At 37.1% G+C, this 19,039-nt stretch overlaps 1 non-coding gene across 1 annotated transcript; it reads right to left on the reverse strand.

Annotated features, from left to right (window-relative positions):
• Positions 1 to 9,816: 9,816 nt before the first annotated feature.
• Positions 9,817 to 9,888, reverse strand: LOC136221359 (small nucleolar RNA Z105). Its single transcript, XR_010685127.1, has one exon. It is a non-coding gene; the product is annotated as a small nucleolar RNA Z105 (small nucleolar RNA).
• Between the last annotated feature and the right edge of the window lie 9,151 nt (positions 9,889 to 19,039).

Consider the following 19,039-nt stretch of genomic DNA (forward strand, 5'->3'; position numbering starts at 1 on the left):
ACCGATCACCCGACCAACTTCAGACATGTCAGTTTCCACACCGTGAAAGCGATCTACTAGGCCCTTTGCATCTGACTCCACAAGGATCCGGTCGAGCTGTTGCTCCTTAATCCAACCCAGCGCTTCTTTTAGGCACATTGCCTCTTCTAACAGCACGGACCAAGCTCCTGAGAATGTACGGGTCCAACACAACAGTACGCTGCCCCTATCATCCCGGACGATAGCTCCCATCCCCACTCTCCTGTTCGCGCTATCCACAGATGCATCAATATTTAGCTTCAGATTTCCTAAGGCGGGCGCCACCCATAACTGTTGCGCTGGATTCCGTCTCGGGCCAGTTACATCGTGTGCAGAACGTCTACTGCTTTGGAAAGTCGCCAGAATCTCCCAGGCGCGCGTTACACAGACAGCAGGCGGTGCAAGTTTCTGATCCCAAACACAGAGGTTCCGCTGACACCATATATACCAGATCAACATGCAACATTTCTCGCGTTCAGTATCTGAATTTAACCAATCCAACAAAGCCGAGAACCATGGAACAAAGTCCTCCACCGGCACAAGCCTGACCTCCATATCAGCCACCCGCCAGCATTCCGACGCGAACCAGCAATCCACAAATAGGTGCAGGCTGTGCTCACCACTCTCATGACAAATTGGACAAACATTCTCTACGGGGATACTTTTTAGACTCAATCGCTCGCGGCTCGGAATGAAGTCGTTGCAAGCTCGCCAAATAAAGGCCTTAACCTTTGGCGGAATGCACAAATTCCAAATACGAATCCATCCCCCAGTATCACCTGCTGAACCGTCCGACCAAGCTTGTGCAAAAGCTAGTCTGTAAGCTGAACGTACCGAGTAGTTCCCACGGGATTCGAAGTGCCAAATGAGTATATCATCATCTTCAATGAGTCCGGTAGGAAGGGCTAAGATATCATTCACATCTTCAGGTTGGAAAATGGATTCCAAGCGCTCAACATCCCATTCGGCCCCCCCGACCGTTTTAAGGTCAGCAACAACTAGCCCCGCCACTGATTCAGACTTCGGCGTTCTAGGCTTGAATCCAGGGCAATTCGGAATCCATGGAGAGTCCCAAATGTTGATTGTTATGCCATCTCCCACCCGCCACCAACACCTTTCTGCAAGCCCTAGTCTTGTTTCCAACATACTCCGCCAAACTAGGCTCGGGTTGTGTCCCAACGTAGCCGTCCAAAATGTCCCTTCGTGGAAATATTTAGCTTTGATAATCCTGCTGGCCAGAGAAGACGAGTTGGATATAAGATTCCATGCTTGCTTACCAAGTAGTGCGATGTTGAATGATTCAAGGTGTCGAAAGCCCAAGCCTCCATCTTCCTTCCTTAAGCACAAACGGGGCCAACTTGCCTAGTGAATCCGTCTTTTAGTTCCTGATGAACCCCACCAGAACGCATTCAGCATACGTTGGAGTTCCTCACAAAGTGACACTGGTAGCAAGAAGATACGCATGAAGTATGTGGGAATTTCCTGTGCCACTGTCTTAATCAGAACCTCTCTACCCACCTGTGATAAAAATTTTCCATGCCAGGAGCCGAGCCTCCGCCACAGCCGTTCCCGTAGATAGCTAAAGACCGCGCGTTTCTGACGCCCAATCAGAGAGGGTAACCCAAGGTAGCGGCCAATATTCAGTGGGCTGTGGACCTCCAGAATCTCCTATATTTCGGTTCTGACAGCCTGTTGACATTAGCGCTGAAAAAGATGCCGGATTTCTGTAGATTCACCGACTGTCCTGACAATTGTTCGTATTTAAACAGGATTGACTTCATCCTCTCAGCTTCTTCTCGAGAAGCCTTGAAAAACAGGAAGCTATCATCAGCGAAAAGGAGGTGGGATACCCTGGGTGCATACATGCTCACACGACTGCCATGAATGGTCCCCTCAGTCTCAGCTTGTTGTAGTAGTGCCGTAAGGCCCTCAACGCAAAGAATGAATAAGTACGGGGATAGAGGGTCCCCTTGTCGCAGGCCCCGGCCTGGGGTAATAGGGCCTACCTTATTATTATTCAGAATCACTTGGTATTGAATAGAGGAGACACACAGCATGATCCAATTAATGAATCTCTAATGAAAGCCCAGCCGAGTCATTATGTTCTGCAGATACGACCATCTGATCCTATCATAAGCCTTGCTGATATCAATCTTAAAGGCTACATCCCCCTGTTTGCCCTTCACTTTCCGTTTCATAGAGTGTATAAGCTCGAAGGCAACAATTACATTGTCTGATATTGAGCGGCCCGGGACAAAAGCCGACTGGCAAGGGGAAATAATACCTGGCAGTAACATTGCACAAGGAGATGGGCCGTAGGTCCCGTATAGTCTCAGGCGTCTCCACTTTTAGGATCAGTACCACATCCGTATGAAACAGATAGTCAGGGAAATCACCCACCTCAAGCCAAGTCGAGCAGCTAGCAAATAAGTCATCCCCAATCGACTGCCAGAAATGTTGAAAAAAAAGCCGGGCTCAAGCCGTCTGGCCCCGGAGCCTTGTCGGGGTGCATGTCAAAGGTCGCTTTCTTAAACTCATCAATGGTGAAAGGAGCTATCAGCACATCATTCATATCCGCAGTAACCCTTTCATGCAGAAACTCGATCCCTCCAGGCTCAGGCGGCTCATTATCTGCAAACAGGTTCGAAAAATATTCAGAAACAGTCTGTTGTAATTCTGTCTGGTTTTCAGCCCAGGAACCATCCTCACGTCGGAGCTTCAGGATCAACTTACGCCAGTGCCGCGAAGAGGCAATGGAATGGAAATATTTAGTGTTACGGTCGCCGTCCTGTAACCACAGAATCTTAGAGCGCACCCTCCAATAATCCTCCTCTTGCATTAATCTCAGATTTAGTTCTGCTCTGGCCGTCGTTACTTCCGCCGATCCACGCATATCTGCATCCCGTATCAACCTCTCAAGGCGTTTCTGGCACCAGTCAATTCCTTTTGTAAACCTACGTTTATAATCACGGCCCCAGGCCTCCATCTCCTGTGCGCTTCCCGTCAACCTATCTCAAAAACGCAGGTGAACTGTCTGCTGCCACTGATTCCGAACCATCTGATCAAACTCTGCCTCTCTTAACCACCCTTTCTCAACCCGGAACACATACTGCCTATACTCATTCCGATTAACCGAAACACGAAGCTCAAGTGGGTGGTGATCCGACACACTTGCAAACAGACAATGTAGCTGCGCATGTGGGAAGCTATCAAGCCATCTCTGGGAGACTAGACAGCGGTCAAGGCGTTCTTCCAAAAATGCATCTGTGCCTCTTCCCCTCTCCCAAGTAAACCCATAGCCTTGCAGCGGCAGGTCCATTAATTCACAGTCGGACACAGCGTCACGAAAACCCCTATACAGCCATTCTGGGTGGGGGGCACCACCTCTCTTATCGGACACAAACAGGAGATCATTGCAATCTCCTATAACACACCACAGAAGCGGGGAGCGCCCTTTCAATTCCCTTAAAAGATTCCATGACAAGGTTCGATTCCTTCTGTCCGGTTGGCCGTAAAAGCTAGTACATCGCCAAGTAATTCCTTCGGCCTCAACAATAGAGAAATCAATATGCGAAGAAGAAAAAGACAAAATGGAAATTGAAATTTTATTATCCCACAATAGGGCAAGGCCACCACTCCGGCCTTCACAATCAACAACAAAACAATTCTGGTAACCCAGGCTATGCTTTAACAATTCTATTTTATTCAAACGAACCAATGTTTCCATAAGAAAAATAAAGGAAGGTTTTCTCGATTTGGCAAGCTTCTTCAAAGCAGCACATGCACGGGGGTTGCCAAGTCCCCGGCAATTCCACGAAACGCCTATCATGGCTCCCGGCGGGGCTCCTCACCGAGCCCGACCGATTCTGAGTTTAATGGATCTGATTGCTCCTGCCCCCCAATCAAAGCAACCCGCTTCCGCTTCTTCTCTTCCAACAGAGTCATCTCAACATCATCTTCCCCAACCAAGCTCCCCGGTACTGTGAGTTCCTATAGCACAACCCTTTCCGGTACCACCTTATCTTTCTAAACAAACATGGCTGCCCCGCCACCCCCTCTGATCGTATTGTTACCACTGTGCATTCCTGCCGCTTGCATTGGCTCACTGTTCTCTTTTGTAGCACTAGACGGTCCCGACGTGAAGTTTCCCGCCTTTTCCTTACGGAGCCATTTCTCCCCACCCCCACAGGCTGTCTCCTGTCAACCACCCTAATCCATTTGCCCCATTATAGTGCAGGCTCTGCTTCAGTCAGGTCGAAGCGTCGGGAACAATGGGAGACAGTGTGACCTAGGATACCACACAGATAGCAAATGTGAGCAGAGATAGGCACTTCATATTTAAACTGTACCATATGACAGGCTCTAGATGGGAGCTTGATTCTCTTCCATCGCTACAAGGGGACACGAACATCCAAGATGACTCGGATTCGCATATAGCTCTTCCAACTACCAGCGTTATTCTTGGAGTCGTAATCAGCAAAAGTACCAATGAACTGACCCAACAGTTTACCTACGGATAATGACATAAAGCCAATCGGGATATCATGGACCTGCACCCAAATAGGCAATTGGAATAGCGGGACCGTAGCTGGGACATCCTCCTACTGTAAATGGTGCATGATCAAAAAATGACCGTCGAACGTCCATGGCCCGCCATTCAGAATACGCTTAAGGTCAATAGTATGGAAAAGTTGAAACATAAACAGGCCATGCCCTAGCTCGCGGATGTTGAGTCCCTTCCCTGGATGCCAGATACCCGCCATCCTATGCTTCATAATAGTGAGCTTGATAGGTCGATCCGATAGGAAGCGACCCACCAGGCAGAATTCTGTGACACTAGACTCATCCCCAACATGATCTTGCGCAAGGGCTAGTTCTTCTTCTTCCTCTGGGTCCAGAGCTAGTTTTTCAAAAGTATTCTCCATAATACACCAGGAGAATGAGGAGCTGCTCACCACGAAGCAGAAAACAATGGCCTCAACACAAGTGTGAGGAAGGATAAATAGGCTGCCGCCGTCACCGAGGAGGGCAAGTCGCCGCCGCCATTAGGGTTTTTCCGTTTGATATGAAAGCTTAACACTCGTATTTGTCTTTATTTTTTCAAAATGACTAAAATAAAGATTTTGTATATTTGCATTCTTTTTTAGCATATGTTGCTCGGTGTTATCATTTCGATGGTTAACTCTTACTGAAATTTAGATTTTCGGCTTTATATGAACTCAATTGTTAGCTTTATAATTGAAGTTAGATTAATTTTTCTAATTCGGAACCTGTTGAAATCTACTCATTTTTTTAATTTGAGTTTATCTAACTGATATGAATTGTATTTTTTATTTTTGTGCATTTTGGTACAAATATGTACAGAGTTTCACTAAATAGTTGTTCATTGAAGTTGGAGACATATTGAAGAAAATATTAAAGAGATATTGAAATATTACACTTACAATGAAGTTTATTTTAATTATAAATTATGTTATATCATTGTTATTGTTATTATTATTATTATTATTATTAATATCAAGAAGTTATTTTTTCCCAGTTCTCTAGAAAATAGATTGTAAGCGTATAATACACTTGATAAGATTTTTTTTTTTTTGACAACCAAAGAAGCATATATTAAGAATCAAGAAGAAGCATATTACAAATAAAATCAGGGGGTACAGAAAACCACCCACCCCGATTTAAAGGTAAAATACTACTTCTAGCTAACAAATGAGCAACAGAGTTTGCAGAACGACAGACAAAACGAATAGAGCAATTAAAAAGCTCTTTCAACGAAAAATGACAATCATTGGCTAAGGCGTTAAAAGGAGATGAAACCTCTAACGGGCGGGCCATAGACTGTACCACGATCAAAGAATCTGACTCAATGATTACATCCTTCCATCCGCGGTTTTTTATCCAACTGAGAGCTTCACGGATCGATAGCGCTTCAATGAACGATGCATCTTGATAACTCTGCAAGGTTCCATTTTTAGTCGCAACAAACCGGCCCAACTCATCCCGAACGATACACCCAAACCCAGCCACATTCTCATCCGCAAATGACGCACCATCCACATTCAGTTTTAGGAAGCCTGTTGGAGGACGCTGCCACACCATCGGGCTTGGCACAGCCGGACTACCTAAAGGAGAAACCGCCTCCCGCGCTTTCTTCTAGGCCTGTAGAAAGGAACCGGCCGAATGATACAAGATCGAGGCTTGTGAATCCTTCTGATTCCACACAATGTCATTTCTGTAACACCAAATAATCCACCATAAAACCGCTACAAGCTCAACCAGCTCCACCGATTTGGAGAAGATCTAGCCCCAATAATAAAAAATGTTATGAAATTGGGTTCTCACATCCCCAATAGGCGAAATAGTCCAAATAGCTCGAGCCATAGTACATTTGAGAAAAATATGATAAGAATCTTCCACCGCCCCATGACAGAGCTCGCATAAATCTGAGATAGGAACTCTCCGGGCTTTCAGCGCTACTTTGGAAGGGAAACAATTAGCAAGAACCCGCCAAAGAAGGTTCTTAACTTTAGGGGGCACTTGATAAGATATTTATTCTTTAAGAATTTGGATTATGCCAGATACAAATTCAAAATGAAGATAAATAAAAATAAATTTTGATGCTCAAAATCTTAAAAATGTACATTAATTATGTGATATTGAGATAATTGCTTTTGCAACATTAGCTTATATAGTTTTTAACTATTATATTGTGGTTTATGCAAAATTATTCGTATTTCAAGAGTTTTAAACAGATGAAAATGAAACATGATCATAGGACAAGTTATTGAAAAATATTAATTAAAAAATAATATTATTTGAATCTCTTCAAATTCTCAAATATTGAGCATAATGATTCTAATTAATAGAATTAATTTCACATATTAATTATAAAACGTTTATTTGGTACTGAGTGGTTACAATTGCGATTTAATTCTATTTAACTAAAATTAATTTATGGACTTAATAATTCATTAAGAAAAAAATAAAAAATTTAATTAATGGGCAAAAATATTTCCACTCTCCTCTTTATATGCTTATATCTTGACATTCTATCTTATTTTTGAAAAAAAAAACGAGAGGAAGATAGTTCTCTCCTAATTATCTTTTTTGTCCCTTCATTTTTGTTTTCTATTCTTTTGTTTGTTTTTCTTACTTACGAAATTCAAGAATATATAATTATTTGAAAATATTAATGATATCTACGAGCGTGACTGATATTCTATGCAGTGAAAGAATGAAAAACAAATTGATTGAATGTCTTGGTTAGATATTATGAGATGAAAATGTGAGAAATCATCACCTTAAGTTAATTCAATTGGATATATTGGGTTATTGTAGCATAATGATTAATTGAATTCAAATACTTGGTGATCATGAAATTCCATCAAGCAAAATGATTATCATCAAGATGAATTTGTGACTAATTCTTATGAATTTTTTTTTATATATATATACATGTAACTAGACCTGTCCACGGGTCCGAGTACCCGCCCGCCCCGCCCAGGCCCGTGTCCCTTGGACCGGGCTTGGACAATAAAAATTATTCATAGGCCCAGGTCTGCTAAAGCCCGCCTATTTTTTGGATGGGCTTGGGATTAATAAAAATAACATGGGTCGGCCCAGCCTGGTCCATCTATTAATATTAATTAATAAATGTATATATATATATATATATTTTGAAAACGATATATATTTATATATTAAATATTTATTTTTAAGTATAATATTTATTTTTTATAATTAATAATTTTATATATATATTTAGGTGGGCTTATATGGGTTGAGCTTAGGATTTGATTTTTAAGCCCGACTCGAGCCCACCTAAATTAATAGTGGACTGGACTGGGCTTGGACCGAGCATTTTTACCTAAAAACCCGACAGGCCCGTCCCAGCCCGACCCATGGACAGGTCTACATGTAACATATTGAATTGATAAAGTTTTTTCATGTGAAATATTAGAAAAGTATTTATTGTAATAGTTTATAGCATAATATATTGATGTTGCTTCCATTTTAACATAGATTGTAATTCTTTTGTATTATAAATATAAGATTTAATTTTAATTGTAGTTTAATTCAATTTTTCTTTAACATGGATTGTAATTCTTTTGTATCATAGATATAATATTTAATTTTAATTGTAGTTTAATTCAATTTTTGTTTAACATAGATTGTAATTCTTTTATATCATAGATATAATATTTAATTTTAATTGTAGTTTAATTCAATTTTTGTTTTTTTATTATATTCTAATATATTTCTTAATTAATCTCCTATTTTATTATTATTGTTTCATAGAATTCCAGTTATAATAACAATAAAAATATATTAAAATTACTAAAAAGTACAAATCGTTGAATTTTGTAAAAATAAATAAATCATTCACCTTAAAATTCTATAAAAAAAATTAATCAATTATTTTCAAAATTAAATTAATTTGATTTGAATTATCAATAAAAAATATATTAATTTCAAATATACATAATATAAATTTTGTTCATAGCATGATATAAAATTACTTAAAAGTAAATATGTCAATTTATTTCTTTATCTAAATTATATAAAAGTTTCATATCCCGTGCATCGCACGGATTTTTGACTAGTTAACTATAGGAATGAGACTAACACATTAAAAAAAAATTAATCAACCAGTACGTTAATTCTAGTTACAAATTTGAAGTAGAAATAATTGGGAATTATTGGTTAGGTAAAATGGGATTATTGCCTGCATATTGAGTTTGTTTTTTAATGTTAGGAAAGAATGATGGTTATGTAAATAACACATATGGTTTAAGTAAAATAATTGCATATGTATATTTATTATTTATTATCATATTATAAAGAAAACATATATGTTTATATATATATATATATATATATATATATATATATATATATATATCGGGCCGGGTCTGACCGATATAAAATTCGTAAAGTCTAAACCCGTATAGTTTTTGGCGGGCTTATACGAGCTTGGGCCGGGCCTGACAATATTTTCATATGTCCAAGCTCGGCTAAACGGGTCTGGGCCTGGGCGGGCTCGCCGGCCCATGCCCAGGTCTAGTTTAGAGAACAAAATTGGTATAATGTCTATCTTATTTGAATATAAATAGTGGAAAAAGTATCAAAAATAGATTATTTAGTTTGGTGAATCGGCAAAAAAAAAATGTTTATAGAGTTGAGAAGTTTTAAATGTATATCTTAAGATTTCTTCCATTTAAACAGTATAAATTACATATATGTACAATATTGACAGGTTTTACTTTAGTGTACAACTTTCATTTTTACACACAAAATTTTACAATCTTATGATGATTATCTACTAAATGTACAACAAGTAAAAACAACCGATCAACTCTACTCAATCTGTCACATTATCAATTTAAAAAAAAAAAAAAAAAACTAACTCATTTTCTTAAACTCATTTCTTCAATCCATTTTATCTCTAACTCTCAATCTCTCTCTTTATCCTCTTCACCTCTCAAGCTCTCACTTTCCCTTCTCTCTCTAACGTTGCCTTGCTCTCTCTATAAAATTTATCACAGTTTTGTAAAGAACATTAAGAAGCAATTTATTTCAAATCCAATCACTTATATTAAAATAAAACGAAAAATAGGAAATTCAGCACTCAGAATGAAAAGGACTTTAGAATAAATCAAGTAATTTCATAGATCTTTACAACCTCGACATTTCATTTAATCCTCATTGTGCCAGATTTGGAAAAAGAGAACTTCTATTCACGAAAATCAGTCAAAATATCAAACACAAATTTGAAGAAACAACGATGGCAAGTATTCCGCATGAGTAGGAGGTGATTATTCTTTTCATAAAATTAATTGGAAATTTTTAAATTCAACATCACGACACTCTCGCCAATCGCAATATTATCAACACCAGTTAAAGCAAAAAAAAAGAATTAGAGATGAAAGCATCGTAAAATTGGATGGATGGCAACGCTTAACGCGTCTCAGATGACCGTTTTGAGAATTAAAATTGGATAAATGATTCTTGTGTTTGCTGCACTCATGCTTAATGAATTGAGTAGCAAGAAATTCATATAGTTAGAGAGAGATAGAGGAGAAAAAAAGAGCATTAGAGAGAGAAAATGGGTTGAGAAGATTAACTGAAGAAGATGTGTGGTCCCATGAAGGAAAAAATGAGGAAATGTAGATTTTATACGTAGACCACTAGATATGCATAGTTGTAAAAAAAAGACCCAGATCCAAAAGTTCGAAAGGGTTTCAGTGATCAAGATTGAATTTTTGGTCATTCTCTGTGAATTTGGAGTTACGAGAAGTATATATGTCATCTGTTGTTTGTACCTTTAATGGTTTTCTTTGCTCTTTGTAGTTTTTTCTTACCTTCGTGGATCTTGTATTAGGTGTAATCTACACTTGTGTGAGGTTTTATTCTTTACTATTTTTATGATGTACTTGTACTTTTCTTATCTAGTGACATGATACTAGCATATTTATCAAAAACAAAAACAATTATCTTTCTAAAAAAATATTTCTTCCATTTATAAAAGGTAATTTTTTAATTAAAATAATAAAAAGTTATCTAAGTAACAAATATTTAAATTAAAACTTTAACCATTTTTCAATCTCATTTGTAACCTTTTCAAAAAAAAAAAAATTAATTACACAAGAAAGTATAGACATCCAACAAAGAAGAAAATTACTGCATACGAACAATCTTACTAGTAAATAAACCATTAGAATAATCAAATAAAATGTTATGAATGCATGCAAGAGGCACATCACACTCGTGATGGACCAAAGAAATATTTTCTGTGTAGTTTCCCATCCAGTCAGCTGCTTTGTTACCCTCTCAATAAGAGTACATAATCTTGATCTCCCAGTTTTTCTCTTAAAGACTTTTACAGTGGTGAACAATCTAAGAATAAGGGTGGTATATGTTCATCGACTTGTTAATGTAACTGACAACAACTTGGGAATCGGGCTCAATAATCAATTTATGCATCCCTTTCTTCCAAGACAAGTTAGTCACATGGTACAACCCCTAGAGCCCAGCTAAAATAACCATACAAACACCAATATTCACTAGAAACCCCCTAACCATCTTCCATTCGAATCTCTTAATAGACCTGTTATAGAGATCCATTCTTGTTTTCCTTGACAAGCTTTGTCTGTATTTAACTTGATCCAAACTAATTATGGGGGATGCTAGTTGATCCATATAGTATTTTTAAGCATTCGAGCCCCACTGTTCATCAAAGAGTGTGCATATACACACTCTTTACCTTTGGCTAAAGTTATTTATGCCCTAAAACAACGATAAACAACTCTTTAAAACCTAATCATTCCATTTCCACATCCACCATGCAGTCATAACAAAAAACAATAGGCCATTGAATATTATCATATGTGATTGTGGATCGCAAATTACTCACCATCCATACCAAGAAAGATCCCGAATAGAAATTAACATAGAGAGCGAGCGGGATAAAGAAATCACACACCTTAGTAGCATTATTGAAGTGCTTGAAAATATTATTTCCATTTTCCTCAAGCCCGCAAGTTGCATAAGTGACATCAATAGTCAGGTGTCGGCGAGACTGATTGTTATTAGTCATCAAATTTTTATGAGATAGAATCCAGAGGAAGACACGAGCCATTTTTCAAAAGTTTAAGGTGTCAGGTGAGGAGCCAACTTGGATAGGGAGAAGGTTCATTGCTTGATATGGGGCTCGTATATCCCGAAGCCACAATATAACTACAATAGGAAGAGCTCTCCAATACTAGTTGTCTGGATTATCATTTCCAAGAAACACAACGAGAAGCAATTTTAAAGGTAATTTTCATGCGAATGAGAGATGCAAAATGAGCCAAATTCCAACAATTATTATGTGTCCGATAACTTTCCACACTCGGGTTTAATGAGGTATGATCCATATTATCAATAACAGTTAAGAATTAATTCAAATCTGACTGAATCTTTTTAGCAAATGACTTAGTCTCTTAACAACTGTATTTTTTAAATATTTGTTCCTTGATTTTCTGAGTTGTAGTGCCTCAAATATCTCTCCATTAGTTTAGAGTTTTTAGCTTTTTAGTTTAATCTGTAAGCCTATTTATAGGCATTTCTTTTTCCTTTGATACTCAAACAATAAAGGCACAAAGCTTCAGAGTATATTTCAAGTTCATAAATTTCTTTTTGCAATTCCTAACAAAAGTGGTATCAGAGCCACATTTAGTTGTAACTGGGCATGCTTATGGAAAACAACAATACCCTAAATATTTCCCAACTAGCAATTCCTGTTTTCAAAGGAAACTGCTTTGAATTTTGGAGCATCAAGATGAAACCTTGTTTTGATCTCAAGACTTCTGGGATTTAGTGGAAAATGGGTATCCTGATGAAGATGACGAGGCAAAGTTAAAGGAAAATAAGAAAAAAACATGTCCTTTATTCAATAGGTTGTTCATGAGTCAAACTTCACCTAAAATTTCAGCAGCAAACACTGCTAAAGAAGCTTGGACAACCTTGCAGACATCCTTCCAAGGCTCCTCGGAGGTAATCATGGTAAAACTCTAATCCCTTCGTCATGATTTTGAAACCTTACAAATGAAGAATGAAGAATCAGTACAAAACTACCTTATAAGGGTAGATGTTATTGTCAATCAAATGAGGTCATATGGAGAGGAAATTAAAGATCAAACTATTGTTGAAAAGGTGTTGAGGAGCCTGAATTCAAAGTTTGATCATATAATGGTAGTTATAGAGGAGTCTAAAGACTTGACAACTTACACATTTGATGAACTAATGAGATCTCTACAATCCCATGAGGTGAGACTGAAGAAATATGAACCAGATGAAGAAAAGGCCTTTCATGTGACAGGGGAGATATCCAGCAGAGGATTTGGAAAAGGAGGCTATCGTGGAAGAGGTGGTCGAGGCAGAGGACATGAAAATAATAGAAACAATTCCTTTTTTGTCACATAATTTGTTGAGTGTTAGGCAGTTAATGGGGAGCGGTTTTCTCTTTTATTTGATGATAATTCATGTGTAATTAAAAAGAAAAAATCTGGTCATGTTGTAGCTAATTTTTCTATGACTAAAACAAATTATTTCCTCTTGTTATTTTTAGTGTCGAGAGCAATGCTCTTGCTATCAAAGAAAACGATGAATCCACATTTGGGATTTGAGATATGGCCATTTAAATGTCAAGGGTCTGAAATTGTTGAGAGAAAAAGAAATGGTGAATGGGCTGCCTCAAATTGATTAACTTGAGTTATGTGAGGGTCATGTCTATGGAAAGCAAAATAAACGTCCTTTTTCCTGTAGACAAGTTTTGGACGACATCTAAAACTCTTGAATTAGTGCATGCGAGCTTATGTGGTCCAATGAAAACTGCATCATTTAACGGGAGTCGATATTTTTTGCTTCTTACTGATAATTACAGCCGCATGAGTTAGGTGTACTTTTAAGAACTCAAGTCAGAAACATTCTCCAATTTCAAAAAGTTTAAGGCCTATGTCAAGAAGCAAAGTGGCACACTCATTAAGGCGCTTCGAACCGGCAGAGGTGGTGAGTTTTTATCTAAAGAATTCTCTACATTTTGTGAAGAAAATGGCATTCACAGAGATTTGATAGCACCTTATACACCACAACAAAATAGTGTGGCCAAACGCCAGAATCAGACGGTGGTAAAGATGGCAAGAAGCATGTTGACAGTAAAAAATCTTCCAAATGTTTTTTGGGCAGAAGTAGTAGCCACAACAATCTATCTTTTAAATTTATCTCCAACAAAAGTTGTCCTAAATCAGATCTCATATCAAGCTTGGAAAAGAAGAAGGGCTTCGGTAAGCCACTTATGTATATTTGGTTATATTGCCTATGCTTTAATTGATTCTCATAATCGTAGTAAACTTGATGATAAATCAACAAAATGCATTTTTGTTGGTTATTGTGATCAATCTAAAGCATATAGGTTATATAACCAATTAGTGGCAAAGTGATTATTAGCAGGAATGTTTCTTTTGATGGATAGTGTTAAGGCTGATGTAATTGAAAATGAAGCTCCATAGAACACCTCTAGACTTGTCAGTTCAACCTCAACAACATCCATATCCTCTAACAGAAGCAACTCATCAAGTAATTCCATCAATTCAACCTCAACAAGCTCCATTCATTCAGCCTCAATAGATTCCATATCCTCCCAATTAAGTAGAAACAACTCATCAGATGGAGAAACTCCACTAAGAAAATTCAGATCATTAAAAGACATTTATGAGGCCCCACAAGCCTGATTAGTAGCTGATTTGACAAACTTTGGATAAGTTATAGATAAAGAAGAATGGTGGAAAGCAATGAAGGAAAAATTGGAGGCAATTAAGAAAATCGCAACGTGGGAATTGTTGAAGCTGGCAGAAGGGAAAAAAGCCATTGGAGTCAAGTGGGTGATCAGAACTAAGTACAACTCTGATGGAGAAATTCAAAAACACAAGGCGAGACTCATGGTCAAGTGGCACTCACAATAATAAGGTATTGACTATAAAGATAATTTTTCTCCCGTAGCAAGCTTTGAAACGGTAAGAACTCTTCTAGCCCTGGCTGCTCAACTCAGGTTAAATGTTTATTAGTTTGATGTTAAGTCTGCCTTTGTAAATGATGAGTTGGAAGAAGTTTATGTAACCCAACCGAAAGGTTTTGTTGTTCAAAGGGAAAAAGAAAAGGTGTATAGGTTGAAGAAAGCTCTCCATGGCTTAAAGCAAGCCCCACGTGCATGGTACAACAAGATTGATTCTTATTTCTAAGAGAGTGGCTTTGAAAGAAGTAAGAATGAGCCTACACTTTATTTGAAGATAGCTGGTAAAAACTTTCTCATTGTTTGCCTTTACGTAGATGATATTATCTATATGGGTTCCTCTTCCTTTATTGAAGAATTCAAAGTTTGTATGACGAACAAAATTGAGATGTCAGATTTGGGTGAATTACATTATTTTCTTGGTTTGGAAGTGATACAAGCTACTGATGGGATTTTTGTTCATCAAAAGAAATATGTTATTGATCTTCTTAATAGATTTAACATGCTCAATTTTAAAGTTGCTGTTACACCAATGAATTTGAATGAGAAATTGCATCTTGAGGATTAGACTGAACTAGCTGCTGCAAGATATTTTAGAAGCTTGGTAGGAGGTCTGATATATCCAACTTACACTCAACTAGATATTTCTTATTCGATGGGGCTAATTTCCAGGTTCATGCATTCTCCATCAAAACATCATCTTAGAGCAGTGAAAAGAGTCATGCGTTATATTGTTGGATCACTTGATTTTGGCTTATGGTATAATCATGTTGTTAATTTCAAATTGATTGGCTTTAGTGACAGTGATCGGGCCAGACGTTTGGATGATCAGAAGAGTACAACAGGCTATACATTTTATCTTGGCTCGGGTGCCATCTCTTGGAGGTAAAAAAACAAGCAACAACAACTTTGTCATCTTCCGAAAGGGAATATGTAGCTGCAAATTCAACAACATGTCATGTTGTATGGACGAGAAGAATTCTTAAAGAACTTGGTCATGAACAAAGAGAATTAACTCAGATTTTCTGTGATAATAAAGCAACAATTTTCATGACTAAAAATTCAGCTTTCCATAGTAGAACCAAGCATATAAGCATTCATGTTCACTTCATTAGAGACCTTGTAGCTGAAGGGAAAATTGGTTTGTTTTACTACAATATAGAGCATCAAGTTGTAGACATCCTTACTAAGTCTCTTCCTCATGACAAGCATGTTTATTCAAGTCTCGACTTGGAGTTTGTAGGTTTGAATTAAGGGGAGGTGTTGAGAATTAATTCAAATCTGATTAGATCTTTTTAGTAGTTGACTTAGTCTTTTAACAACTGTATTTTTTAAATATGTGTTCCTTGATTTTCTGAGTAGTAGTGCCTCAAATATCTCTCCATTAGTTGAGAGTTTTTAGCTTTTTAGTTTACTATGTAAGCCTATTTATAAGCACTTCTTTTTCCTTTGATAATCAATCAATAAAGGCAGAAAGCTTAAGAGTATATTTCAAGTTCCTGCATTTTTTCTTGCAATTCCTAACAATAACTAGTTGAATGGGAGGAAGATCACCATACCAAATGGTTAGAGATTATAATAAAACTATTCTTGGCCCTTAACTATCAGTTTGAGCTTTTAGTTCAATCGGTTTCATGATATGGTACCAGAGCCTCTTGGACCAAACATTTGAGGTTTCGAGTCCCAAAAACCTTACCAATTTGTGGAATTAAAAACACATGGTGTGATGGGCATGTGTTGTACACCATGTAAGCCTATGGGGAATTTGCATGTGGTGATGTGTCAAAGACTAATATAAGATCTATGATTGAGCTTTAACTATTAGCTTTATCTTTTAGTTCAATTGGTTGTATGAGAGGAAGGTTGACACACCAAAACTCATTCTAAAAGTTAGTACCGAGTATGTTATCAAGTACATGACCCACACCCTTGTGTAATACCATTGATTTATGCATGATGCTCCGATAGGCATAAGAGTACGCACCTTTTTTAGAAAAACATTCCATGCCTTACTGATTTTTGCAGTACTTAGCTCGAACAACACGGGCCCAGAGACTATCTATACCGATGAGAAGTTTTCAACTGATTTTTACTAACAAACTGAGATTCGTCTCATGAGCTCTATAAATACACAGTCCACCATAAGCTTTTAGTTTGCAAACAACATCCCATTTTATTAGGTGTAAATTGTTGGCTCGGTCGAACTCTCCCTAAAGAAACTTATGGTTCAAGCTATCAATTGTATTATAGATACTAACAAGGACATCAACAATTTGCATAGTATAATTAGGGAGAGCTGACATAAAAGGTTAAATGACAACCACTCCACCATCCATGGACAAACATTTAGCTTTCCAACTCGAAAGCCTTGTATGAATCTGATCAAGCGCATATTTATAAATGTCTTTAGAAACCCATTGGTGAATAATTGACATTCCCAAATACTTCCCCAATTCATTCGTATTCGAGAAGCCTATGATATAAATAATTCCTTGACTCATTAACTTCCGAGACATTGATGGAAAAATGAACTCTAGATTTGTCCAAGCTAACATGTTGACCTAAACTCTCTCTAGATAGATTGAGAAAGCCTCTAATCGTAGCAATATGATTCCAATTCTTATTTTCCATCTCATCATTTATTAGGTTCCGAAGGTGTTCCAAGCATAAGACAAAGAGGTATGAAGACAAAGGGCCTTCCTATCTCAAACCCTTATAAGGTTTAAAGCCCAAGAGTGTCTCACCATTCCAAAGAATATTAATAGAAGAAGCTTCCGCACAACATAAGAAGGTCAACCCAATTCCGAGTAAGCCCTAAGAGAATCAGTGTTTCCTTTAAAAACTGCTAACTAATTTCATCGTTGTCCACCCATTCCTTCCTTTTTTGTAATATATTCTGCAACAAAATGATATATGAGTTATTTGTCAACCCATGATGATACTACATTGAGTCGGGATGATAAGGTTTCGAATATGTGGTTTGAGCCAATTGACAATGCATTTAGCCACAAACTTGTAAAGCATATTACATAGACTAATAGGACGAAACTGTGAAACACTCTCAGAGATAAATTTTTTGGGAATAACTATGATGAGAGTTTCATTCCAAGAATCAATCATACTACCTGAGTTTAGAATACCACAGACTAAAGAGCAAACCTAAGGCCTAATGCAGCCCAAAGTCCCAAAGTTTCTGAAAGAACATCATATAAAACCATTTATCCTTAGCTCTTTTTTAAGGAGCCATATTAATTATGCAACACTAAACTTCAACTGTTCAAAAGGATGGAAGAGCTCAGTGCATGTTCTACCAGTTAAGTCTGACGTATATTTTCTCAAGATAATTATGAACCATTTGTTGCAGCTTCATTTTTTATCCCAAACCCATACATCATTTTCATCTTTGAGACCATCAACATTATTTCGTCAACGTCTAATTTACGTGGAAATATGTCAAAATTAAATTTCTATAAAATAAAGGGTTAATTACAAAAAAAGTACCATGTGATTTGGCCGATTTGCGATGTATTACATGTGGTATTTTTTTTTGCAAACACAACCTCGAGGTTGTCACCGATAGCGTCAACTGGATGGATTCTGTTAAGTTGCTGACGTGGCACATGGACATTTTGGGAAAAGTGAATTTTCGATTTTTTTATACTTTTTCTTTCTTTCTCCTTTCTTCTTCTTCTTCTTCTTCTTCTTCTTCTTCTTCTTCTTCTTCTTCTTCTTCTTCTTCCTATTTTCTTATTCTTCTTCTTTTCTTCTATTTTTTTAAATTCCGAAACTTCTAAAATTCTGGAATTCCAGAATTCTGGAATTTCTAGACGTGAAGAATGTCTGGATTTTCTAGACGTTCTTCACGTCTGGAAATTCTAGACGTGATGAACGTCTGGAAAATCCAGACGTTCAACATCTGGAATTCCATAATTTAAAAAAAGAAGAAAAAAGGAAGAAGAGAAGAAATGAAGAAGAAAATAAAGGAAGAAGAAAAAAGAGAAAATGGAAGAAGAAGAAGAAGAAGAAGAAGAAGAAGAAGAAGAAGAAGAAGAAGAAGAAGAAGAGAAAAAAGGAAGAAGAAGAATAGAAAATGGAAGAAGAGGAAGAGTGAAAGTGAAAAAGAAGAAGAAAGAAGAAGAAGACGAACAACAAGCAGAAGGAAGAAGAAGAAACGGTAAAGTCAACAAAAAAGTAAAAAAAAAGTCAAATTTTTTTTTATCTCGGAATTGCCCCTGTGATTTAATAGTGTTAAATTAGTTGTCGCGATTTTGTTAACGGTAACAATCTCGAGGTTGTGTTTGAAAAAAACACACCACATGTACTACATCACAAATTGGCCAAACCACATGTTAGTTATTTGTAATTAACCCTAAAATAAAATATTAAATTAATAAAAAAAACTAATTATATTAATTTAATACTTTAATTTATTATAAAGAATATGTATAAATTTTTTAGTTAGTGTTATAA

This window comes from Euphorbia lathyris, chromosome 2 (genome assembly GCF_963576675.1).
Source record: "Euphorbia lathyris chromosome 2, ddEupLath1.1, whole genome shotgun sequence".
Lineage (NCBI taxonomy): Eukaryota > Viridiplantae > Streptophyta > Magnoliopsida > Malpighiales > Euphorbiaceae > Euphorbia > Euphorbia lathyris.